This window comes from Panthera onca, chromosome B4 (genome assembly GCF_046562875.1).
Source record: "Panthera onca isolate mPanOnc1 chromosome B4, mPanOnc1 haplotype 2, whole genome shotgun sequence".
Classification (NCBI taxonomy): domain Eukaryota; kingdom Metazoa; phylum Chordata; class Mammalia; order Carnivora; family Felidae; genus Panthera; species Panthera onca.
The window spans coordinates 74,730,128-74,756,075 of record NC_138345.1 but is presented as its reverse complement, the minus strand read 5'-3'; the positions used below and the strand labels follow the sequence as shown (position 1 = coordinate 74,756,075).

Below are 25,948 nucleotides of genomic sequence, written 5' to 3'. Positions count from 1 at the left end.
GCATTTTCTTTATTTTAAATTAATTCGGTACTAGAGGATACAATGAGGCACAATAGTTTTAACAAGAAAACAGCCTAGACTCAGAGCTGTAAGACATAGACACATACCCCAGCTCTTGAACAGCCATGTGGCATTGCTAAATCCCTCCATATCCTTGGATCTGACTTTTTTATCTTAAAAAAAAAAAAGCCAATAATACGTTCCTACCAACATCACAGAATTATTGCAAAAATTCAGAAGAGGTGATGGTAGATGACAAAGGACTACCCAAATATAGGGCATAACATTAACTTTACCCTGAATGTTTATGTCTTTCCAACTAAATTAAAAGGTCCCTGAGAGCCAAATAGCCTTTGAATTTCTATGGTCCATGCTGCACTCAACATTATTCTTTATTAAACACAGCAGGCATTTAATTGAGTCTGTGTAAGCTCCTCTCTGGTGAGGAGACTTTCTCTGGATTCAAAGGAAACTCCCAGAAAATCTGGAGAAAGGAGCAGGATGAATCTCAAAGGGTTGAAAAGGAAGCTAGTTGCTCAAGGACTTATTATTTTGGACACAGTTTAGTTGGGAATTATTCAGAGAACACTTCAAATTGCAAAGCATATCCTACTTCTCCAAAGGACATTCACATATACCCAGCAGTCACAGGCTAGACTGTGACATAGTTTCTCCCAGGAATAAAAGTGCTAGAAAGTAGCTTAGACCAGTGCTTCTTAAACTTTAATGTGTACTTCAGAAAGTACAGATTCCAGTACATTAGGTCTGGAATGAGGCCAGAGGTTTTATCTTTCCAACAAGCTCCTAGGTAGTTCCATCTGGTTATAAAACAACCCTTAGAGGGAGTGGGGAGGAGACAGAACAGGAGAGGCAAGAGATTAGATTGGAAAGGTAGGTTAGGGCCAAGGTGTGAAGGACATAACATAAAAATGACACAGCTATAAGTAGTCACACAGCAGTAAGTGGTAGAGTGTGGATTCATGCCTAAGTCTACTGAATTCTAATGCCTGAGTTACTAACTACTGAGCTAGGTTTCCTTTTCTCCAAGGTTGACCCTCCCCACACCTTTATGTATCTCCACTACAAAGCAAGAGGAAGTTTGTCTCCACAATTACAGCTCAGAATCAAAAGGATCTACCAGCACTCATTGTACCTTCTCCCAGTCTTTAAATTAGAGCAGGGTACTGTGGATCTCTAAGAACAGGAGAGTAACACATCAGCACAGGGACAATGCATGAATGAAGAGCTGCCAGATGGAGAGGCAGAGCCACATGGAGCAGGATTTCTCTCATTCGTGTAGTCTCTTGGTCTGGCTATACTTCCTGTTTACAGAGGTCAGTGGCCATAGGATGGGGCAACCACTAGAGATAAAAGGGCAAAACTGTTTGCTTTGAGAATAAGAGGAAGGTAAACAAAGTCTGACCTTCATATCAACTGGCTCCAGGTAAAAATAGGTTGGCTGCACACAATGGTATCATCATGAGAGAAAGACAAGAACCAAATCAACCATGTTTATTGATACCCCAGTGATGAGAAAAGAGGCCAAATAGAAACCTTTGGGAGAGGGTGAAATTAAAGGAAAAGAAATATATGAAAGCAAAATAAAATAAAACATTTTCACTTATATATAACCATTCATTTATACATAGATTTCTGTATAAATATACTCTAAGTAATAGAGGAAAAACAAAAATGAGAGGTAGGAAACAAATGCCTTACTACCACTCAGCTGGTTCAGAGGTTAAGAAAGCCAGCTAGCTGACAGAAACTTTCTATAGCACCAATCCCTTGGAGTTACTTTGTTCCTCTTTGGAATAAATCTACTTGCCAGCCCTCTTATTCTGATGCCCCAAAACAAAAAGACATTTCAAAAAAAAAAAAAAATAGACTGCATTAGGAAAAAGATTTCATTAGGAAAAGATTCACTACAAACCAGCATCATACCTCTAATTAGGAGACACCAACTCCAGCTCCAGAAAGACAAAACTGAACCATCTTTTCCAATTTTAATGGTCTATGATTACAAACCAGAAGTTACCACCTAGCACCACCCTGTTGTGAAAAAGATCAATAGCTCTTAATTTCTGGAAGCTTTGGAGTTAAGGGGGTGGGGGCAGAGGAGAAAAAAGGATACTTGGGAATAACGTTTAGCCTAAATCCTTCTGCTTCAAGTTCCAGAGTAAGATCATATTGTTCTCTGTTGGTAACAAGACTCTTCTATGATGGTCATGATTCTGTGAGGTCTCCAGAGGAACTTGGTTGCCTTAGACAGGGCTACCTTTAATTCCTTACAAAATTCTAGAACATCAGATTTCATTAATCTCACTCCCTCACATAGAGTTATGCAGCTCTGACTTCATTAAGGATAACTCCATGTAAGGGTACAGCAAAATTTAGTAGCACACTCTGATCTAACTTCAATCTATACCTCACTGTCCCTCCTTGATCCACAGGCCTGCGGCCCCAAGGTTCTAGGTCTCACTCAAGTATCTTGGATTGACTCAATTTATCTCTCCCAAAACCAAATGACATTAACCTGTTCAATAATCTATTATAACTCCCCCACTGACCTTAAACTGTTAGTTAGTTGTTTTTCCCCAAAAGACTCCTTTTCTCTCCTGAACTACTGCTATGTGCCTGGCACAACAGTCATTTCAGCAAATAAACCCACCAGTCCACTCATGGCTTTTGGGAGGACTAAAGTAGTTCACACAAATGAATGCAAAAATAAAATACCAAGATTCCATAAAAGCATGGAAACAGACTAGCAATTGGGCATTCATCCTTCTAATCCTCAGCATAATTGTTCATAAGAGAGTCTAGACAATCTAGATCCAGGTGATCTTACTGGAGGAACAGGAAAATCTCTCAGCAATTATATAAAAAATAAGATCTGGTCTCCCTGACTCCTCCCAGGAAGCTCTAAACACCTAGTGTAACACACCCCTCCCCACAAATATAAAATCTATACTCACCCCTCCAAAAATGACAAGAGAGAAATAAGGGCTTTGGTATTAGCAAAATCCTACCCAAGTTATTTTTCTCACCCAAAGGTGTGCTATATAAATTAAATCTCTCATAAATTACATCAAGGCATCATTAATAGTTAAGTCTTTCCATGATCCCACAATGTGGGACCTCTAAGAACCATTCTGCTATAGTCAGTTAAATCTCAAAACTGAAAACCCATTTCTCTAAGGATTTTTACTTTCAATATGAGGCTTAGGTCATCCCTAGACACAGATAAGCTGCAGTCCCAGAATAACACTACATGCTGGGCATCATTCATTTCTGTTATAGTAACTCCCAGCCATCAAACCCCTTTGTCAATTCCCAAATTACAGTATAAATGAAGCCAAAGCAGAAACACAAAAAAATGGCAGAGTAAGAAATCAGTTGCCATAGATATGTAACTCTTGTAGTCTGAAAATTGAAATATCTCAGACCTATAACCACTACAAGGAACCTTACTTCTATCCTAATCTTTGCAAATCTAAAATTCCAGGAAATCCAAATTCACTAACTAAAAATTTCTTTCCTCCAAATTAAATGGTGTAAATAAATGCCCATGCTCAGGAATACAACCAAGAGCAAGACTGATTTGCATTCACAATTCACAATACACTTCCTGGAATTATCCTGAATAATTTCCCCCATTTTTTCCTTCAAACCTGCAGTTCTAAATATTTCATTTCAAAAACACTTACCTCTCCATTTCCTGGGAATAATTACATCTAATTTTCTATTTTAATCCTACTCTTCTTCCTGGCTTTTTCTCAGCTTTTGATCCATCTAGGGAAGAAGAGCTACTTTTTATTGAAGGCCTATGGATCAGGTATTATGTAGAAGTTATCACTAATTCTTTCAACAGCACTGAAAACTGGATAATATTATTCACATTTACAGATGACAAGGTAAGTGGTGTACTGAAGGAAAAGTTTGGAATAAGAATTCTCTACACCTCACAATTAAGCCTACCAAGGATTCCTATTTTTCATTTTCCACTTAGAAAAAAAGAAATTGCCACACCAGCTCTTAATCATTTCACTAATCAAAGCTTTGGGCAAGCAATTCAGATTCCCCTTTCCTCACTATACCTTCTACCATACTAGTTATGCCAGTTGCCAAATTATTGCTTTTGTTACCTGAATGTGAAAATGGATCTGGGCCTTTTAAATATTTTTCCTTTTCCAGCTGACGTGATGTTAAGCTTTATAAGTAAAGGGTACTGCAGAGACTTTGCAGGAGGAAAGGGTTTTCCCTTTCAGTTTGGTTCTCTGGTCCTTCACCAGGTTGCTAGAGCAGAGGTTGGAAAACTGTGGCCCATGGGCCAAAACCAGCCTGCTGCCTATTTTTGTATGGTGTGTAGGCACAACTCATGTGGACTAGCACTTTGAGCTGCAGAGAACAAGACATAATGTCCCCACCTCATTTCACAGTCCACTCCCAACATATGCTTCTCTGGCCTGGGACGTGCCTCACCATGGGCCAATGCTGGCCCCATACACAGTCCCCATTCTCCACTGGTGGCAAATGAAAAAAAAATGTATATCTTTTTTTTTTAATGTTTTTTTAAAAAATTATTATTTATTTTGAGAGAGCACACGAGCTGGGGAGAGGCAGAGAGAGAGCAGAAAGAGAGAGAATCCCAAGCAGACTCTGCACTGTCAGTACAGAGCCCAGTGTGGCGCTCGACCTCACGAACTGCAAGATCATGACCTGAGCTGAAATCAAGAGTTGGACACTTAACCAACTGAGCCACCCAGGTGGCTAAAAGACCTACCTTTACCTTTAACAAGGTAGGAGTAACTTTTAATGAGAAAAACGCATAGAATACAATAGTTAATAACTTGAAAATTTTTAAGCACAATACTCATGTTTAACAACACACTAATAAAACTGAGATGGATCAAAGAGTTAAACATATAAAATGAAAGCAGGAAGAAGTTTATGTATTTATCTGATTTTAGGAAGAAGAAATATTTTCTAAGTATAAAATTAATGGAAGATACCACAGAGGAAATACTGACATGATTATATAAAAATCTAAAAGTTTTGTGCATTAAAGGATTAAGACAAGAGTGAAAAAGCAAACTGAGGAAAAATCTGCCAAAACAGTCTCAGAGTTATTTCAAAATTAAGAGTAAACCCCCAAATTAAGCAATATATAAATGAAAATAATGGTTAATATGTGAAAAAACAAGCTCTTCCCTTGACTATAATAACATTACAAAGTAAGTAATAATTTTTGACCTATCAAAGTAACAAAGATTATTTTTTAATAAAAACAGAGATAAGAGACTTCTATTTCCAGATAAGATAATCACTTCCATTCAACCTCTCCTATAAATAAAAACCTTGGACTAAAATATATAAAACTACCAGAAGCCTCTAAAAAGCAGATAAAAGCAGGCAGACTGGCTCAGGGTCTCAGGACTTAGGGGACACGGTAGCTGCAAGTTCCTTGAGTTTTCTTTTTTGCCTCATATATATTCTGGACGCTAGAGCAGCCTAAAAACCAGAACTTCCAATGGCCCAGACAGGAAGAAAAAAAAAAAAAAAAAGGAGAAAATTCTATTCTGTCTAGCTATAGGACTGGCAAATAAGAAAGGGAGGACCATGGGATGGAATCTTTCCAATTTTTACCTATCCTATTGCAGGTGGTTATCCTCAAACTAGCAGCACTCCTTCCCCTCCTCACAACCAGTGAGGTAGCCCCTGAAAGGCAAACCCTATTTCAGCCTTCTACTCTATTCCAGGGAAGTGCCAATAAAGAGGCAGAGCAACTCCTCCTCCCCACTGTGCAGCAGTAGCAGATTCCGCATAACATAATCCTACAGCAACACTTAGGGACTCAGCAGAATGGAGATAACAGAAGAAAGAGTCACTGAGCTTGAAGATAAAAAAAAAGTATTCAATATAAACAAGGAAAAAAAATGAAATGAGTTGAAAATAGTCTTAGAGACCTGTAGGACAATATCAAAAGGAACAATATTCATGTCACAGAAGTTTCAGAGGGAGAGGAGAAAGAGACTGGAGCAGAAAAAATACATAATCATACATACATATAAAATAGTTGAAAATTACCCAAATTTAGTGAAAGGTATAAATTCACAGATCCAAAAAGCACAGCAAAACCCAAACAGATGAACTTAAAATTATAGTCAGACACATCATAATCAAACTACTTAAAAAACTGGAAGAAACAAACTTGAAAAGCAGACAAAGAAATACAAGACATTACATTAAGGGGAACAAAGACTCAAATCATGGCATTCAGGCCATTAGTTAGTGGAACATTTTTAAATGACCAATTATTGGTCCAGATGGCTTCTAAAATCCCTTCTGTGGGTTGCAAATTGAATATGGTGTTTGCATGTAATTGAATGGACAACTGTACACACACATGAAAAAGAGATACTGAATAATTCACTAAAGTGTACAACCTTCTCAGCATGAGAAGGATTAGAGAGAAAAAGAAAAGGCCTTACTGTTCCCTAGGGCACTGATTCTCAAAATGTAGTCCTTATACCCCTGGGAAAGTCAAGACTTTCAGGGGAGTATCACGAGGTCAAAACTTTTCATAATAATCCTTAGAAACTATTTACCTGTGTTGACCTTGACTCCAATAGTGCAAAACCAATAGTGGGTAAAACTGCTGGCCTTTAAGCATGAATCAAGGCAGTGGCACCAAACTGTACTAGAAGACACTATATTCTTTACCACTACATACTTCTAGAAAAGAAAGGGAAGAAAAGTTTTACTTTAAATATCGTTGATGAAGCAATAAAAACTAATTTTATTAAATCCAAACCCTTGACTACCCTTTTTTTAATATTCTGTGTAGCAAAATATTTATTTTATATTTATTTTTATCTTTACTTTTTATCTTAAATATTTATTTAAAACTTTATATTATTTTTATTTATATTTATGACTGTATACCTAAACCAATTCTACTATGTACTATCCCAAAGAAAACAAGGTGAGCAACATTTCCCCTGCGTATTCTACCTTCGTCCTGTTCACGTCCTATACTGACTACGTAATGAGTCTCCTGCCTCTTCCCTTGCTGTAGAATATTTGTGTTCGGAAAGCCTCCATTTCTGGATCTGCTAAAATCGTTCTTCAAAAATTAGCAAACTTCCCCACCTCCGGAAGTGAAGGTTCACAAACAGACCTGGCAGGGATGCAAGCATAAGACTCGCCAGGGAGGTGGAGGGGCCCTCAGAATACCAGAGGAATCCAAATTAAAATGATGGTTCACAGATAACCTAATTCAGAGAGAGGGCACAGCCTCCCCAGGCTGCCCCGCCCTCTGACCTAGAAAACCCGGAACTCACGAGCTCAATAGTGGCCAAGCCCAGGAATTATAGTGGGCGGTGCTTCGCTGCAAGAACAAAACAAAACAAAACAAAACAAAACATAACAAAACAAAACAAAACACCTCAAACCTCCTCCCAGGAGCCTCCGCGCGGTGAGAAAAGCAAATGTTAGCCAATGAGAGCAGCTGTTCCGTGGCTTTCCCGCCCTATACCCCAAAGGCTGAAGGAAGGCGGCTCTTTAGAGCCAACGGGGAGTTATAAAGGACCTCGGTAGCTGCTGCCAGAGAGCTCCTGCCCCGCGTGGGATAAGAGGAACAAAAAAAGCTAAAAAATAGTCAAAGGAGGAAATGCGACCATTATTAGGTAAGGCCGGGGAGCGAAAGGAACACTGAGAATGAAGGTTACTTTGTGAGGCTGAGGAGAGGAAAATGCTGGCCAAGTGGATGGAGGAAGAGACTCTTGGAGGTGGGAAAGAGTTGCTTGTGAAAGGTTTAGACCGGGCAGAGAACAGGTAACAAGGCATTTAGTCAGAAAGAATGGCATGGGCAGGGCCACAAGACGTTCTTTCTCCTGCACCTAGACCAGGTATTTCTGAATAGTCCACAAAATATATTCTTTCCCTTCCTGTGTTCACCTGCAAGTGTTTCCTTGTCCTCTGAAGAGCTTTCCTACTACAGGTGATGGTGTTTTGGAGTGATGGTGGTGCTCCAGAGCTGATGGCCTCAAGAAAGAATTCTTGAAAAGTCTTTGGGGCAAAAAGGTGATTTTATTAAAGCACAAGGAGGATCCGTGGGCAGAGAGAGCTGCACTGGGGTTGTTGGTTATATACCAGCAGGTTGGGAGGGGTTTAGGGATAGAGTAAGTGTCTAACGTATTTTGGAAGCAAGGTTTCCAGGACCTTAACAGGCTAGTGTTGTGAGGAAAACGCTATTTATTGCTGTTTAGTAAAACCTCAGTCACGAGACCGTTTAGATGTATATCAGAGGGCCATAAGCTTGGAGTGTGATTGCCAGCATATATCTTGGGGCAGTTGAGATAAAGGAAGTAGGCTTATAGGATGCTGGGGGGTAAGGATAATGTTAAGCCAAGATTCCCTTTTGCCCGTAGCAAAGCTCATCTAGGCAGCTGAGCTCCTAGAGGAAGATCACTCCGCCTGTTTCAAGGACTTGTCAACGGACTGTAGGCAATAAGGGAATTTAATTTGTCATTTGGCCTTAGTTTCCCACATCGCCATGGCAAGCACTTAAACTCCTTTCCTTTGTTCTTGGGTAGCCAGGAGTGTCCGAGGAATATCATATGTATCCCACCTGGGGTTGGAGGCTGTGGCGGGGGTGGGGTGGGGGTTGCTGTTAGCCTGTACTTTACCAAGGGAGCTTGCCCCGTTTTCCCTCATCAGTCACTATGCTGTACATTACATACCCATGACTTATTTTATAACTGGAAATTTATTTCACCCATTTCACTGATCTATCCCACCCCCCCACCTCTGGCAACCACCAATCTGTTCTTTATCTATGAGTTGGGTTTTTTCTTGTTTTTGTTGTTGTTTTGTTCTGTTTTTTTTTTTAAATTTATTTTTTAATATAATTTATTGTCAAATTGGTTTCCATACAACACCCAGTGCTCATCCCAACAAGTGCCCTCCTCCATGCCTATCACCCACTTTCCCCTCTCCCCCACCCTCCATCAATCCTGTTTGTTCTCAGTCCTTAAGAATCTGTTACAGTTTGCCTCCCTCCCTCTCTGTTTGTAACTATTTTTTCCCCTTCCCCTCCCCAATGGTCTTCTGTTCAGTTTCTCAAGATCCACATATGAGTGAAAACATGGTATCTGTCCTTCTCTGACTGACTTATTTCACTCAGCATAATACCCTCCAGTTCCATCCCCATTGCTGCAAATGGCCAGATTTCATTCGTTCTCATTGCCAGGTAGTATTCCATTGTAAATATAAACCACATCTTCTTTATCCATTTGTCAGTTGATGGACATTTAGGCTTTTTCCATAATTTGCTCTTGTTGAAAATGCTGCTATAAACATTGGGGTACAAGTGCCCCTATGCATCAGTATTCCTGTATCCCTTGGGTAAATTCCTAGCAGTGCTATTGCTGGGTCATAGGGTAGATATATTTTTAATTTTTTGAGGAACTTCCACACTGTTTTCCAGAGCGGCTGCACCAGTTTGCATTCCCACCAGCAGTGCAGGAGGGTTCCCGTTTCTCCACATCCTCACCAGCATCTGTAGTCTCCTGATTTGTTCATTTTGGCCACTCTGACCGGCATGAGGTGGTATCTCAGTGTGGTTTTGATTTGTATTTCCCTGATGAGGAGTGACATTGAGCATCTTTTCATGTGTCTGTGGGCCATCTGGATGTCTTCTTTGCAAAAGTGTGTATTCATGCCTTCTGTCCATTTCCTAACTGGATTATTTGTTTTTCTGGTGTGGAGTTTGGTGAGTTCTTTGTAGATTTTAGATACTAGCCCTTTATCTGATATGTCATTTGCAAATATCTTTTCCCATTCCGTCAGTTGCCTTTTAGTTTTGTTGATTGTTTCCTTTGCTGTGCAGAAGCCTTTTATCTTGATGAGGTCCCAATAGTTCATTTTTGCTTTTAATTCCCTTGCCTTTGGAAAGGTGTCGAGTAAGAAATTGCTGCGGCTGAGGTCAAAGAGGTTGTTGCCTGCTTTCTCCTCTAGAGTTTTGATGGTTTCCTGTCTCAAATTCAGGTCCTTCATCCATTTGAGATTATTTTTGTGTATGATGTAAGAAAGTTGTCTAGTTTCATTCTTCTTCATGTTGCTGTCCAGTTCTCCCAAAACCATTTGTTAAAGAGACTTTTTTTTCCAGTGGATACTCTTTCCTGTTTTGTCAAAGATTAGTTGGCCATACTTTTGTGGGTCCAGTTCTGGGTTCTCTATTCTATTCCATTGGTCTATGTGTCTGTTTTTGTGCCAATACCATACTGTCTTGATGATTACAGCTCTGTAGTAGAGGCTAAAGTCTGGGATTGTGATGCCTCCCGCTTTGGTTTTCTTCTTCAATATTACTTTTGCTATTTGGGATCTTATGTGGTTCCATACAAATTTTAGGATTGTTTGTTCTAGCTTTGAGAATAATGCTGGTCAATTTTGATTGGGATTGCATTGAATGTGTAGATTGCTTTGGGTAGTATTGACATTTTAACAATATTTATTCTTCCAATCCATGAGCATGGAATGTTTTTCCATTTCTTTGTGTCTTCTTCAATTTCCTTCATGAGCTTTCAATAGTTTTCAGCTTACATGTCTTTTACATCTTTGGCTACGCTTATTCCTAGGTATTTTATGGTTCTTGGTGCAATTGTAAATGGGATCAGTTTCTTGATTTCTTTTTCTGTTGCTTCATTATTGGTGTATAGACATGCAGCTGCTTTCTGTACATTGATTTTGTACCCTGCAACTCTGCTGAATTCATGTATAAGTTCTAGGAGTCTTTTGGTGGAGGCTTTTGGGTTTTCCATGTAGAATATCATGTCGTCTGCAAAAGGAAAGTTTGACTTCTTCTTTGCCAATTTTGATGCCTTTTATTTCATTTTGTTGTCTAATTGCTAATGCTAGGACTTCCAACACTGTGTTAACTAACAGTGGTGAGAGTGGACTTCCCTATTGTGTTCCTTATCTCAGGGGGGAGCTCTCAGTTTTTCCCCATTGAGGATGATATTAGCTGTGGGCTTTTCATATATGGCTTTTATGATGTTTAAGTATGTTCCTTCTATCCCAACTTTCTTGAGGGTTTTTATTAAGAAAAAAAAATGCTGTATTTTGTCAAATGCTTTTTTTACCTCTATTGACAGGATCATATGGTTCTTATCCTTTCTTTTATTAATGTGATATATCACATTGATTGATTTGCGGGTATTGAACCAGCCCTGCAGCCCAGGAATGAATCCCATTTGATCATGGTGAATAATTCTTTTTATATGCTGTTGGATTTGATTTGCTAGTATCTTGTTGAGAATTTTTGCATCCATGTTCATCAGGGATGTTGGCCTGTAATGCTCCTTTTTTGTGGGGTGTCTGTCTGGTTTGGGAATCAAGGTAATGAGGGCTTCATAGAATGAATCCAGAAGTTTTCCTTCCATTTCTATTTTTGGAACAGCTTGAGAAGGATAGGTTTAACTCTGCTTTAAATGTCTGGTAGAATTCCCCTGGGAAGCCATCTGGCCCAAGACTCTTTTTTGTTGGGAGACTTTTGATAACTGATTCAATTTCTTCACTAGTTATGGGTCTGTTCAAATTTTCTATTTCTTCCTGTTTGAGTTTTGGTAGTGTGTGGGTGTCTAGGAATTTGTCCATTTCTTCCAGGTTGTCCAGTTTGTTGGCATATAATTTTTCATGCATTCTCTGATAATTGCTTGTATTTCTGAGGGATTGGTTGTGGATAAATCCATTTTCATTCATAATTTTATCTATTTGGGTCCTCTGTCTTTTCTTTTTGAGAAGTCTGGCTTTGGGTTTATCAGTCTTGTTTATTTTTTCAAAAAAACAACTCTTTCATTGATCCGTTCTACTGTTTTTTTTGGATTCCATATTGTTTATTTCTGCTCTGATCTTTATTATTTCTCTTCTTCTACTGAGTTTGGGGTTTCTTTGTTGTTCTGCTTCTAGTTCCTTTAAGTGTGCTGTTAGATTTTGTATTTGGGATTTTTCTTGTTTCTTGAGATAGGCCTGGATTGCAATGTATTTTCCTCTTAGGACTACCTTTGCTGCATCCCAAAGGGTTTGGACTGTTGTGTTTGCATTTTCATTTGTTTCCATATATTTTTTAGTTTATTCTTTAATAGCCTGGTTGACCCATTTGTTCTTTAGTATGATGTTCTTTAACCTCCATGCATTTGGAGGTTTTCCAAAATTTTTCCTGGGGGGGATTTCAAGTTTCATAGCATTGTGATCTGAAAGTGTGATCTCAATTCTTTTGTATTTATTGAGGGCTATTTTGTGAACCAGTATGTGATCTATCTTGAGGAATGTTCCACATGCACTCAAGAAGAATGTATTTTCTGCTGCTTTTGGACGAAAAGTTCTAAATATATCTGTCAAGTCTATCTGGTCTAGTGTATCATTCAGGGCCATTGTTTCTTTATTGGTTTTCCATCTAGATGATATGTCCATTGTTGTAAGTGGAGTATTAAAGTCCCCTGCAATTACCACATTCTTACCAATGAGATTGCTTAGATTTGTGATTAATTGTTTTATATATTTGGATGCCTTGAATTTGGTGCATAAGCACTTAAAATTGTTAGGCCCTGTAATTATTATATAATGCTCTTCTTCATCTCTTGTTACAGTCTTTAGTTTAAAATCTAGTTTGTCTAATATAATTATGGTTCCAGCTTTCTTTTGACTTCCAGTAGCACATCAACCATTTTTTAATGGACAAGACTAAACTATCATAACTATGGATGCATATTTGTGTGATAAAACTGTATTTTAAAAAAGCAAGGAGTGATTACTTTAAAAGTCATGAGAGCATTTACATATGGGGGAAGAGAGAGGATTATTACTGGGACAAGGTTAATAGAATTTCTGGAATGAGGTGCACAGTTCTATTTCTTCACCTGGGTTTCTCCTACTGGAGTCCATGAGGTACCAGTTTATTGTCTTCTACACTTGCCTAGTTATAGTTAGTCATATAATTCATGCTAATTGAATTAATGTAATTCATAGTACAGTCTCAAGACATCTCACACTAAGGACAGAAAAATCCTTACAAGATGGAAAGACGCTGAATTTTCCTGTCACCTATTGGCACCCCTAGTATTAGTGGGTTTTAATGTCTGAGGGCACTTATATGTGTGTTTATTAGGGAGGGGTAATACTCATAGTGACTTGTGTCTTAATTTTTAATAGTAAAGTTATAAACTTTATATTCAACTTGGATTTTCTGTAAACGTTTATGTTTACTTCTTTTGAGATTTAGTGCTCATTTAGTTTATAAATTTAACAAATTAAATTTCCTTAAATATTGAACACCATTTACAAACTTTCTCTCCAGCATTAAACCCTGCTATACACTGAAAGGATTCTGAACCATTTATTTGTCCTGAAATTACACCATCTTTCTCTTTCATATAATTCTTATGTGTGTCATGGCTACCATTTTGTAGTCCTATTGATATTTACTACCTTCAGAAGTAAATTGTTCCCCTGACTACCATCCGTCAGGGTTCCTTTCCTCCTATGTAGGGCCCCTCCAATCAGAGTAAACATTAATTATCACTAGGTCACCTGTGATGGACCTTTAGCTGGTCAGTGTAAATTCAGTAGAATAATTTGCCTTAAAAAAATACTGTGCTTACTGATATACTCAAATGCCTAGATATTGCAATAACAATATTCTTATCCACAGTGACCAATTATTTTTTTTCTTCCTTTTCTTCAAACCTTTTTTTGGCTCACTTTCTTCCTTTTAACATCATTGACTGAGCCCAGTGGCTTAAATTGTAGCTGTAACTTCAACACTGGGGGACATTGAGGCAGAGTTGCCATTACTTACAAAGCCTGGCTTGCTTTTTTGTAGCGGTTAAGATTTATGGACTCTGAAGTCTGGCAAACTTGGGTTTGAATCACAGCACTAACACTTATTTGCTGTGTGATCTTGGGCAAGTGATTTCACTTCTCTCAATTTCATCCATAAAATTTGGATATTATGAGGAATAAATAAGGCTGATATTTCTAGAGCATTTAGTGCTTTATTGACAATGTTGTTGTAGCTTAAAGCAAAATATAGTACTTACCTTGGTTCTTAATATCCTCTTTCTTATTTCCACATGTAGAAATCAGAAATCCTCCTCTACTTTGAGATGAATATCAAAATACACCTCTTCATGAAGTTGTCCTGATTCCCTTAATATAACCTTTGCATCTTAAAATCCATGCACTTTGTGCCTCATTAGTGTACTTATTTTGTATCCTCAATGGATTATAAGCTCCTTTGCACAAATACTCCCTAAAACCTAAAATATCACTTTGCATATAGCATAGGCAATAATTGGTGAAATAAACCAGCAGTTACTTATCATTAATGCTACTGTCAGTGTTCTTCAGCCAAAGGCTACAGGAACACCTGCAGTTAAACAAGTTGGATCTTTTACTCACTCATAGCAAGAGAGAACATGTACCACAAGGAGCTGTGGAGTGTCTCAGTAAGAGGATGTTAGAAAGAATTTATTTTGGGATTTGGGCTTTGGTTTGGTAATTTGGGGGAGAGTCTGAGGAAGTGGAGGTTTTAGGCTTGGTGGTTCTAAAAATCAAGGCAACACTATGATTGGGTATTAATAAATTTTATCTATGGGGAGCATAAACTAGGGCAGAGGCAAAGATGTAATTGGTAAAGAAGTAGCATTAATTCATTTAGTTGAAAGGGAGATGTTTGGCATTGTGGGTTGTACAAGGTGTCTGAAGTGGATATCCTTGTGAGATTATGTCCAAATAGAAGACACCATAGCTTATCTGTGAGTGTCAAAGCAGTTCCTGGATATTAGGGGTAGTTAGTTATTTCTTTCTCACTACATTCCATTTGTGGAAATCCCACACATTTGTTGTTTCTCAGTCAAGAATTACAAAAGGTAATTTTGCATTGCTCTTGGTGTTGAACTCTAAGATTCAGGCTATCACAAATGTCTCTAATTGGTCTTGGGCCTAAGAAGAAGTTTTCCTTTTGAGTAGTGATTGGGACCTTTCTTTTCCCCTCAAAATTTAAGAACTCCTTGATACACACATAGAAATATATTATTGCCCTTGAAAAATTAACCATGATCATAATATAAAGGCTTTGAAGTCAGACCATCTGGGTTCATTTTCCAACTCTGACACCTTTCTACACTTGTGATTTTTAGAAAGTTATTTAATTTCTCTGCTCCTTAGGTTTCCTTATTTTAAAAATAGGTTTAATACTACCTATGATACATTGTTGAAATCATTATATAACTTATTAAATCCACTAGAAAATAAGTCCAATGACTGCAAGGATGGTTCCATATTCACAGATCAATCAACATGATACACCACATTAATAAAAGAAAGGATAAGAACCATATGATGATTTCAATAGATGCAGTAAAAGCATTTGACAAAGTACAACATCCATTCATCATAAAAACCCTCAACAAAGTAAGGATAGAGGGAACATACCTCAACATCATAAAGGCCACATATGAAAGTCCCACAGCTAATAATCATCCTCTATGGGGAAAAACTGAGAGTTTTTCCTCCACAGTCAGGAAAAAGACAGGGATGTCCACTCTCACCACTGTTATTTAACATAGTGCTAGAAGTTCTAGCTTCAGCAATTAGACAACAAAAAGAAATAAAAGGCATCCAAATGGGTAAAGAAGTCAAACTTTCACTATTTGCAGATGACATGATACTCTATGTAGAAAATCCAAAAGACCACACACACACACACACACACACACACACACAAAAACCTTACTAGAACTGATACACAAATTCAGTAAAGTCACAGGATACAAAATCAATGTACAGAAATCTGTTGCATCTCTATACACCAATAATGAAGCAGCAGAATGATAAATTGAAAAATCAATCCCATTTACAAGTGTACCAAAAAACCATAAGATACTTAGAAATCTAACCAAAGAGGTAAAAGATCTGTACTCCAAAAACTATAAAATACTTATGAAATAAAGTGAAGATGACACAGAGAAATGGAAAAACATCCCATGCTCATGGACTGGGTGAACAAATATTGTTAAAATGTCTATATTATTCAAAGCAATCTACACATTTACTACAATCCATATAAAAATACCACCAGATTTTTCACAGAGCTAGAATTTGTTAGCCAAAGCAATCTTGAAAAGCAAAGCTGGAGGCATCATAATTCCAGAGTTCAAGTTATATTACAAAGCTCTAGTAATTCAGCCAGTATGGTACTGGCACAAAAACAGACACAGAGATCAATGAAAAAGAATAGAAAACCCAGAAATGAACCCACAAATATATGGTTAACTAATCTTCAACAAAGCAGGAAAGAATACCCAATGGGAAAAAATCTCTTCAAAAATGGTGTTAGGAAAACTGGACAGCAACATGCAGAAGAATGAAACTGGACCACTTTCCTACACCATACACAAACATAAATTCAAAATGGATGAAAGATCTAAAATGTGAGACCTGAAACAATGAAAATCCTAGAGGATAACACAGGCAGTAACCTCTTTGACATAGGCTATAGCAATTTTCTTACTGACATGTCTCTGGCAGCAAGGTAAACAAAATAAAAAACTATTGGAACGTCATCAAGATAAAAAGCTTCTGCACAGTGAGGGAAACAATCCACAAAACTAAAAGGCAGCCTATGGAATGGGAGAAGGTATTTGCAAATGACATATCTGATAAAGGATTAGTATCCAAAATCTATAAACAACTTACCCAAATTCAAAACCCAAAAAGTAAATAACGCAGTTAGGAAATGAGCAGAAGACATGAATAGACATTTTTCCAAAGAAGACATCCAAATGGCTAACAGACACATGAAAAGATGCTCAACATCACCTGTCATCAGGGAAAGGCAAATCGAGAGTGCAGTGAGCTATCACCTCACACCAGTTAGAATGGCTAAAATTAACACAGGAAACAACACATGTTGGCAAAGATGCAGAGAAAGGGGAACCCTCTTGCACTGTGGGTAGGAATACAAACTGGTGCAACCACTCTGGAAAACAATATGGAGGTTCCTCAAAAAGTTAAAAATAGAACTACCCTAGGACTCAGCAATTGTACTACTAGGTATTTACCCAAAAATACTGATTTGAAGGGATACATACACCTGAATGTTTATAGCAGTATCGTCAACTATAGCCAAATTATGGAAAGAGCCCAAATATCCATCGACTAATGAATGGATAATGTGGTATATATACACAATGGAATATTACTCAGCCATCAAAAAGAAAGAAATCTTGCCATTTGCAATGATGTCGATGGAGCTAGAGAGTACTATGCTAAGTAAGTCTGTCAGAAAAAGACAAATACCATATAATTTCACTCATGTGGAATTTAAGAAACAAAACAGATGAACATAGGGGGAAAGAAAGAAAAAGGCAAACCAGAAAAAAGTCTCTTAACTATAGAGAACAAACAGAGTTAGTGGAGGGGAGGTGATCAGGGAGATAGGTTAGATGGGTGGTGGGTATTAAGGAGGGCACTTGTGATGAGCACTGGGAGTTGTATTTAAGTGGTGAATCACTAAATGCTACACCTGAAACAAACAAAAACCCCAATACGACAAGAATCTTCTCTGACTTGTTAACCACCCTATTCTCAACTAGTATTGTGCTGAGAAGCACACACTAGGTGTTCAATAAATATTGGTTAAATGAATGATTATAAAGTACTTACAGCCTTGCAACATATTAGGCATGTAAAAAGTTTGGCTATAATATATATTATTATCATCACTATTATTATTCTCCTAACAGTGTTATCTCCTAACACTCTCAAGAGCTGTAACATTAACCTAGTTATAATACTGTTTGGATCCAGTCATATTAGAGCAACTGTGCTTTGCTTGTATCTTCTAATTGGTTCTAAACTCTTGAGTATATTCATAGGCTTTCTACCATCAAGTTTACCTGTCATCATAGTGTTATACAGTGAACTCCTTCAGCCAACCTACTGAAGCCCTTATTCTTATCTCTCTCTACAAAATCACTTCAAAGTCTATGTGGCAATTTCATTTGGAGCCTAATCCTTACCACACTGTAACCTTGAGATATGCCTGAGTCCTGTTGTCCTCACTTGTTTTTAGCACTTGATCCTTCTTGAACTTGCTCCTTTGTTACATTTTTCATTCTCTTCTTTATGGTGGAGTTACTTGGATAAGGTCAGATGAGATCTGCAACTATGGAATACACTTTCGTCAAAATTTAAGAAGGGCTTGTTAGGCTTTGGTCTTTTTGCAGTGAGAACAGGATAGGCCTAGAGTTTGATCTTCTGAAAGTTCTGTGTTAATTATTAAATAATGGCTTATTGTGAGAGGAAGTGATATATTTGGTTTTGGGCACTCTACATTTGAGTTAATAAAAGGAGATATTCCAGAAGAAAGTGGAAATATTAAAATTAACCTTCAGTGAAAGTTAAGTCAATAGAAACAGTTTAAATATTTTATTGAATAGATTATACTTCCTATGAATTTATTATACATTCCTCCCTGACCTTATTCTTCTTCAAACCTTGCCCAAACCATGACTCTCTCTGGCAAAGTCCAGAATTGTAAGAAAGCTCAGGAATGGAGTAAGGCTCAGGAATAAAATAAAAGGGCCTGATGCTCACATTACTCGGTAATTAAAAATAACAAGAGCTTTTTAAAGCAGTATTAACATGTCACCAAGGTCACTAAATCAGTTTAGAAGGCTGGCAGCACTTGTACATAAGAGTAACCAGACTCCCCCTTGCAAGCCCTCATATAATTTTAAAATAAGTCAGAGAGTCTGGGTACTTTTGGAAAATCTTGCATTCCCACATGAGCTCTTTTCTGTATAGGTACTGTATTTTGACAATCATTTGGCCAAGTCAGCTAGTCTGGATTAGTGCCTGCTAATATACCTATTACAATATTCCAGAGTTTATTTAATTATGCCCCTTTGACAGTTTTTACTATTACAAACATGCTACAGTAAGTCTCTCTTTATATTCCTCTTTGTGTACATGTGCATATAATTCATTAGGAGAGATCTCTAGAAATGGAATTCCTGGTTGAAAGGTGTATGCATACAATGTCTTGGTAGATATTGTCAAATTGCTCTCTGAAAGGGCTGAACCGATTTAAATTAATGCCAATAGTGTTTTACTGTTTTAATTTGCATTTTCCCATTGGTGCAGTTGAACATCCTTTCATGTGTTTAATTTTTCATTTGTATTTCTTTTGTGAATTGTTTCTATTTTTCTGTAATGTTTTATATTGTTTTATTATTGACTTGTAGAAGGTCTTTACATTCTACAAGAAAGAAAATGACAGAATGTCAGATAGAAGCTAGCCTATAACTAGAACCTAGGCCCAGAAGTTCCCTACTTAATAGAAACAATTTCAGAGAACACCTACATCAAACAAGGCTATTTGTGACTCTGTTGGAGCAAGACAAAAATACTACCAGTCTGTAATCATGTCTGAGCACAGATAAAAATAACACTGTGCAAATTACAAAAAAATGACCAAACATCCCCTTCTCCCAGCTAATACAAGGGCCTGCTACTGCTTTATCAATTACAGTTTCAGCTCTATTCAAGTCCTCCCACCTCTGGATAATTAAATTATCCAATCATGGAATTGCCCCACGTTCTGGCAGACTCTCCCCAAACTTAACACAAGCCCAAATCACAAGCCAATTCCTCTTAATCCACTCTTAACCCCCCACAGGTTCCCCATGGTGCATAGTCTCTCTTGCTGCAGCATGTAAAAATCCGACTCTGCTTACCTACAGGTTTCCTGGCACTTTTGGCTGGTGGACACAAACCTCTAGATACTGATTGCTCTCATTCATGAGACAGATACTTTCCCCTTGTCTTTCTGTTATCTCTTAACCTTGTTTATGGTATCTTCTATTATTGATAAGTTGCTAATTTTATGTTGTCTGTTTTATCAGTCTTCTCCTTTATGGCTTCTTAGTTTTGTGACTTGTTTCCCTGCCTTAGGTCATAAAAATAGTATCCTACATATTTTTAAAGTTGTTTTTATTGTTTCATTCTTTAATCCATCTGGGATTTAACTTTGTGTGTAGATAATGAAGGCTGAAGTTCTTTCCAAATCTAGGGACACTTTAGGACTTTATTCACACCCATCACTTTCTCTGGGTCGCTTTCCTTGACTCTTTCTACCTCTCCATTTCAACAGTATGGGTTAGGAGTCATTGTGTTTTGTTCCCATAGCACACATCACAACAATCATCACTTGTCTTAGACTAGTTTGCTTGAAAGCAAGGGCAGCATTTATTTGTTTTACTTCCATGTCTGGTATGTTGCCTACACAGTAGAAGTTTAATATTTATCAACTGACCGCCTATTCTCCTTACTTCATCTCCTGGAGAGCAAAGGCCAGATCTTATTTGGTGGGCCTTTATCGGTGTATTTGAGATTGGATTTGAGAATGAAAGAAACCAGGAATTGTAGTCCTTGGGTTGTTGCCATGGCAATGGGGCGGGTTTTTCAGGTCTGCACCCTCAGTTATGCTTTCCAATGGCTAAGAAACTGACTGCTTGCCTCACTCCCTTTCATAATTTTCTCCCCACCTATTTACACTTAAAACTAAAATTATGCAAACTGCATAAATAATTTCCGGGCAGTTTTGCAAAATCCCTTTCCTGGGAGATCTGGCTCCCTCTTGCATTAAGACTGAGGGGACATAATGTAGTGGACTCCTGTCCTCCAGGTACCACAGGCATCAGGACCAAGGGACCATGCAGGGTCCCGAGGCTACCGCAAGAGGTGCTGGAGAAAGATTAGGTGCCAAGAGTGGGTAAAAGCCAAAAGTACCTACCTTTTGAGTACTTTCCCATATTCTGAAGGCTGGGTGAGTCTAATCTGAACCATCAGATGGGTCAGAGCATGCACGCCCCCTTGGTGGGGAGGGGGAATCTGCAGACGGAAGTGGAGCCGTAGCTTGTGGGGAATGTAGTCTCAGGGCTTCTTAAATGGGACTAGGAGGCCACTCAGCCCCAGGACTGTCTCAGTCATTTGCCTCAGAAGGAAGAGTCTGTTGTGCTCCTTATTAATGAGACATAGAATAAGAAATGGGTGAGATGATGGCTACAGACAATCTGGGGTAGAATTTGACAGATTCCTAAATTTCACCCTCCTGAAGATCAGGGGCTGCTCTCCTTCAGTTTCTTTCTTTGAAACTGCTGAGGGTTCCAGAAACCGACTAGGAGTTTTATTTTGCTCACCTAAGCATTGGAGTGAGGGAGTGAGGTTGTGTTTGGTTTCTGTTTCTTTTTCCCCAGAGAGTGCTAATGGGAAAACTCAAGTCTGTGAAGATGCTTAGCACAGTGCTTGGCACAAAGAAGTCAGTAGGTTTGTGGCCTTTGTGGAACCTAATATGGTAAAGGCCTCTGAGGGTAAAAGTGATCACCCATTATGGGGTACCGACTTGAAGGGAAGAAATATATGGTTTGGGTCAGAGGATCTATGGGTCTGTCCTTTCCCATTGCTTGACTCCCCATAGTAGCTCTTGAACACTCCCTCATTTCACTGAAGAAAAAAACCGAGAGATAATGAGCTCAATCAAGCTCCTACCATGACATAGCAACAGCATTGAAACTAGTACCCAGGGCTCATTCTCCAATGATTTACCTACAGGCAAGCCAATGAGGTGTGGAGATCAGCTTCTCACACTTCTGAGAGTGAATAAAGGCTAGAGAGGTAGTGTCAGGGAAAAGTGTCGTCAGAATTCTGGCTTTCTGCCTAGACAAATGGATGTCCCTACATCTGGGGAGTTTCTTATGTAAGTTGGCTCTACAAAGTAAGTTTACCTTTCCCATGAGCTTTGGGTTGTGAGGAATGACTGAATCTCCAGTGATAAGGAGCCTGGGACCCATGAAGTTGGTAAAGTAGACATATTCAAATGTGTCCTATGCTCTAACCTAAGCTGTATTATCCCTTCTATTTTATGTCCCCTCTTCCTTGTAGTGATTATTATTATTATAAGTTCTAAGCTAACCTATGAGAGGCGCCTGGGTGGCTCAGTTGGTTGGGTGTCCGACTTTGGCTCGGGTCATGATCTAGCGGTTCGTGGGTTCGGGCCCCGCTTCAGGCTCTGTGGTGACAGCTCAGAGCCTGGAGCCTGTTTCTGATTCTGTGTCTCCCTCTCTTTCTGCCCCTCTGTCACTCATGCCCTATCTCACTTTCTCAAAAATAAATAAACATTAAGCTAACCTATGAAATGATAGAGTTAGAGGATTTTATTATTTTCTTCTTAGATACCTTCAGAAATTGAATTCCTAATTCAATGATAATCAGCAGCATGGGATTTGGAAAAAGCAGAGGTCTTAGCCTTAGGAAAGCCTAGATTCAAGTCCCAGCTTGATCATTAAATCTGACATAAATTACTTCTCTGAGTTTTCTTATCTATTAAATGGGAGTACTGATACTTCATCAGGCTGGGGTCGAATACACATGAGATTTTTATCAGAGTAAAGCACTTAACACATGGTGAAGGGTACATGGGTTCAAGGATTTTGAGCTTCAGGTCCCCAAATGTCCCTGAGTTGTGTTTGAAAAAGTATAAAAGTAAGAAACACAAAAAGAAGTGTTTAGAGGAAGTTCTGGGGAAAATCTCTTTTCTGAGGGAATGGTTAGCAGGAGGTGTGTAGTCAGAATTTGGAATGCCAGCATGTAAATTAAGATGGTGTTTAATTTCCATAGAGTTCCTGTATATGCCAGGCTGGACTTCTGAGAGTCCGTATCTATTTTCTTAAAAGATGGCTTTTCCCCTGGCCTACAGTTGTCCTCCAAGCTAGATAATGGCCAGGCATTGGAGACAGAAGAGTAACCTGTGTTGAAACTCAGGAACATCCTCCCTGGAATCAGGAGTTCAGCATAAATGGGGGCTCTTTCGGCCCAAATATTTCTTTCCATAGCTTCTTTGAATTAGCTCTGACTCAATTCTGGCAGTTATGCCTTGAGGGGTTGAAGTCAAAATTACACCAAGGAACACATACTGGAAGGACAGGAGCAGATTCTTAATGTTCTGCCCAAGGATATCTAGGTATGTGTTCAGTAGCAGAGTCCAAAAATTGATGAGGATTTGTAACCATGACATAAGAGAAAGCTTGCAGAAAGAGTCCTGGAAGTTCACATAGTAGGTGAGATAGGGCACTTGGGTTATCCACGAGAGAGGGAATCTAGAAGGGCAGAGTTGAAGAGAAGGAATAGAGCTCATTGGCTCTTGGTTTCCCATAAGGACACACACAAATTAAGTATGTGGAATACTGGAAAATATTCTTGAGGATTTTCTTCCAAAAAGGAAAACAACAAGCAGCAGTGAGGAAGAGATTTATGTATCTTTGGGCCAGTATCCTTGCTGTGTGTTACAAGATTTGTATTTCTCTTGGGCCTCTAATCTTTTTAGAGAAGTTTGTGATTCTTTCCTAAGGCCCTATACCTCTAATTTTAATTTGTCTCTTTGCTTATAGTTATCAACTACTGTAGCATAGCAGAGGTCATGATGGGAATACATGAAACTAGAAGGCATGAATACAGGACAACAAAGTTGAGTAGAGATTGGAAGGTCCTTCTAACTCTCAGTACCCTATATCTCAGGAGATCCTAGCTTTAGGTTTAGGCCAAAGTCTTTTGGAAATTTATTTAATATCCCTAATAACCCCTGAAAACAGGACTCTATTTTCTCTTTCCCCTTCTCTTTTCCTCAGGTCTATGCATCTCAAGCCAGTTTTCCAAGAAGTCTTAACCCTGAATTCTATAGCAACAAGGAATGGTCTTCAAGTCTAAATACAGAAATAGGACCAGAAACTCGATGGAATTGGCATTACTGACTTCCCCAGTACAGAAAACTAAACCATAATTTGAAGAACTTTCCTAAGAAGAGGAGTCACAATATCTGTATCCCAGATTGGAGGAATAGGGAAAGTCCAGGTAAGTGAGTAGAAATGTCTGTTATTTAAGCCCAATATAGACAGAAAACAGGTTATGACCTTTCTCCTTCTCCCCTCAACCCAAACTTCTTACTCTCACTTTCTGAGAAGAGAAGCAAATTCAGTTTGGGACCATCCTAGGGCAGAGCAATAGATGGTCTTGAAGGCAAACTATCTTTCTAGAATCAATTTTATGGAGAACAGATCTAGATTTCAAATCAAGGATGAAAAACACATAAAAAATACATTTCAGTTTTCATTTTCCTAGTAATATTACCTTTGGGAAGATAGACCCTATTGTAATGAAGAAAGTAAGAATATTCCTTATTTCTAATTACTTTCTTCTTCTGTAGATCACTCACCTTCCTAGTTTCCTTCTCTTCCTGATGATAGTAATTCTAGAGACCGAAAGATGGTATACCCAATTTTCTTACAGTCAGGTCCTAAGTAAGTTTTTCTTTTTTTTTTTTTTCCTTTTTTTCAAATAACATCTTTTATTTTTTTTCTTCCAAGATTTTATTTAAATTCAAGTTATTTAACATATTGTGTAGTATTTGTTTCAGAAGTAGAATTCAGTGATTCATCACTTATATATAACACCCAGTGCTCATCACAAGTGCCCTCCTTAGGGTTCCTGGATGGCTCAATCGGCTAAGGGACTTGATTTTGGCTCAGGTCATGACATCACAGTTGTGAGATCAAGCCTCATGTTGAGCTCTGTGCTCGGCATGGAGGCTGCCTGCTTGAGATTCTCTCTCTCCCTCTGCCCCTTCCCTGCTTGCACGCATGTGTGCTCTCTCTCTCTCTCTCTCTCTCAAAAAAAAAAAAAAATGGTAGCAACAAGTGCCCTCTTTAATGCCCATCACCCACTTAGCCCATTCCCCCACCCTCCTCCTCTCCAGCAATCCTCAGTTTGTTCTCTGTAGTTAAGAGTCTCTTGTGGTTTGCTTCCTTCTCTGTTTTTATTTCATTTTTATTTTTCCTTCCCTTCCTCTATGGTCATCCACATATGAGTGAAGTCAAATGGTATTTGCCTTTCTCTGATTGATTTATTTCACCTAGCATAATACACTCTAGTTCCAGCCACATTGTTGAAAATAGCAAGATTTCATTCTTTTTGATGGCTGAGCAATATTCCACTGTACATATATACCACATCTTCTTTATCCATACATCAGTCAATGGACATTGGCTGTCTCCATAATTTGGCTATTATTGTTAGTGCTTCTATAAACATTAGGGTGCATGTGCCCCTTTGAATCAGTATTTTTGTATCCTTTAGATAAATACCTAGTAGTGCAATTGCTGGGTCTTAGGGTAGTTCTGTATTTAACTTTCTGAGGAACCTCCATGCTATTTTCCAGAGTGGCTGCACCAGTTTGCATTCCCTCCAACAGTGCAAGAGGGTTCCCCTTCCTCTGCATCCTCGCCCACATGTTGTTTCCTGAGTTGTTAATGTTAGCCATTCAGACAGGTGTGAAGTGGTATCTCCTTGTGGTTTTGACTTGTATATCTCAAATGAGTTGTGATGTTGAGCATTTTTTCATGTGTCTATTATCCATTTTTATGCCTTCTTTGGAGAAGTGTCTGTTCATGTCTTCTGCCCATTTTTTTTAAATTTTTTTTTACATTCATTTATTTTTGAGAGACAGAGACAGAACACAAGTCAGGGAGGGACAGAGAGAGGAGACACAGAATCCAAAGCAGGCTCCAGGCTCCAAGCTGTCAGCACAGAGCCCGACGTGGGGCTCAAACTCACAAACTGTGAGATCATGACCTGAGCTGAAGTCCGACACTTAACCGATTAAGCCACCTAGGTGCCCTGTCCTCTGCCCATTTCTTAACTGGATTATTTATTTTTGAGGTGTTGAATTTGGTAAGTTCTTTATGTATTTCAGATACTAGTCCTTTATCACATATGTCATCTGCAAATATCTTCTCCTATTCCATAGGCTGCCTTTTAGTTTTGTCGATGG

The 25,948-nt window shown here is 38.5% G+C and overlaps 1 protein-coding gene across 1 annotated transcript in view; it reads left to right on the top strand.

Annotated features, from left to right (window-relative positions):
- The first annotated feature begins 23,786 nt into the window (after positions 1-23,786).
- Positions 23,787-25,948, top strand: part of LOC132694467 (olfactory receptor 10AD1) — a 92,044-nt gene continuing 89,882 nt past the window's right edge. The window contains exon 1 of the mRNA XM_078449905.2: positions 23,787-23,973. The gene's annotated coding sequence lies outside the window, so the exon portion shown is untranslated. The remainder of the gene's footprint in view (positions 23,974-25,948) is intronic.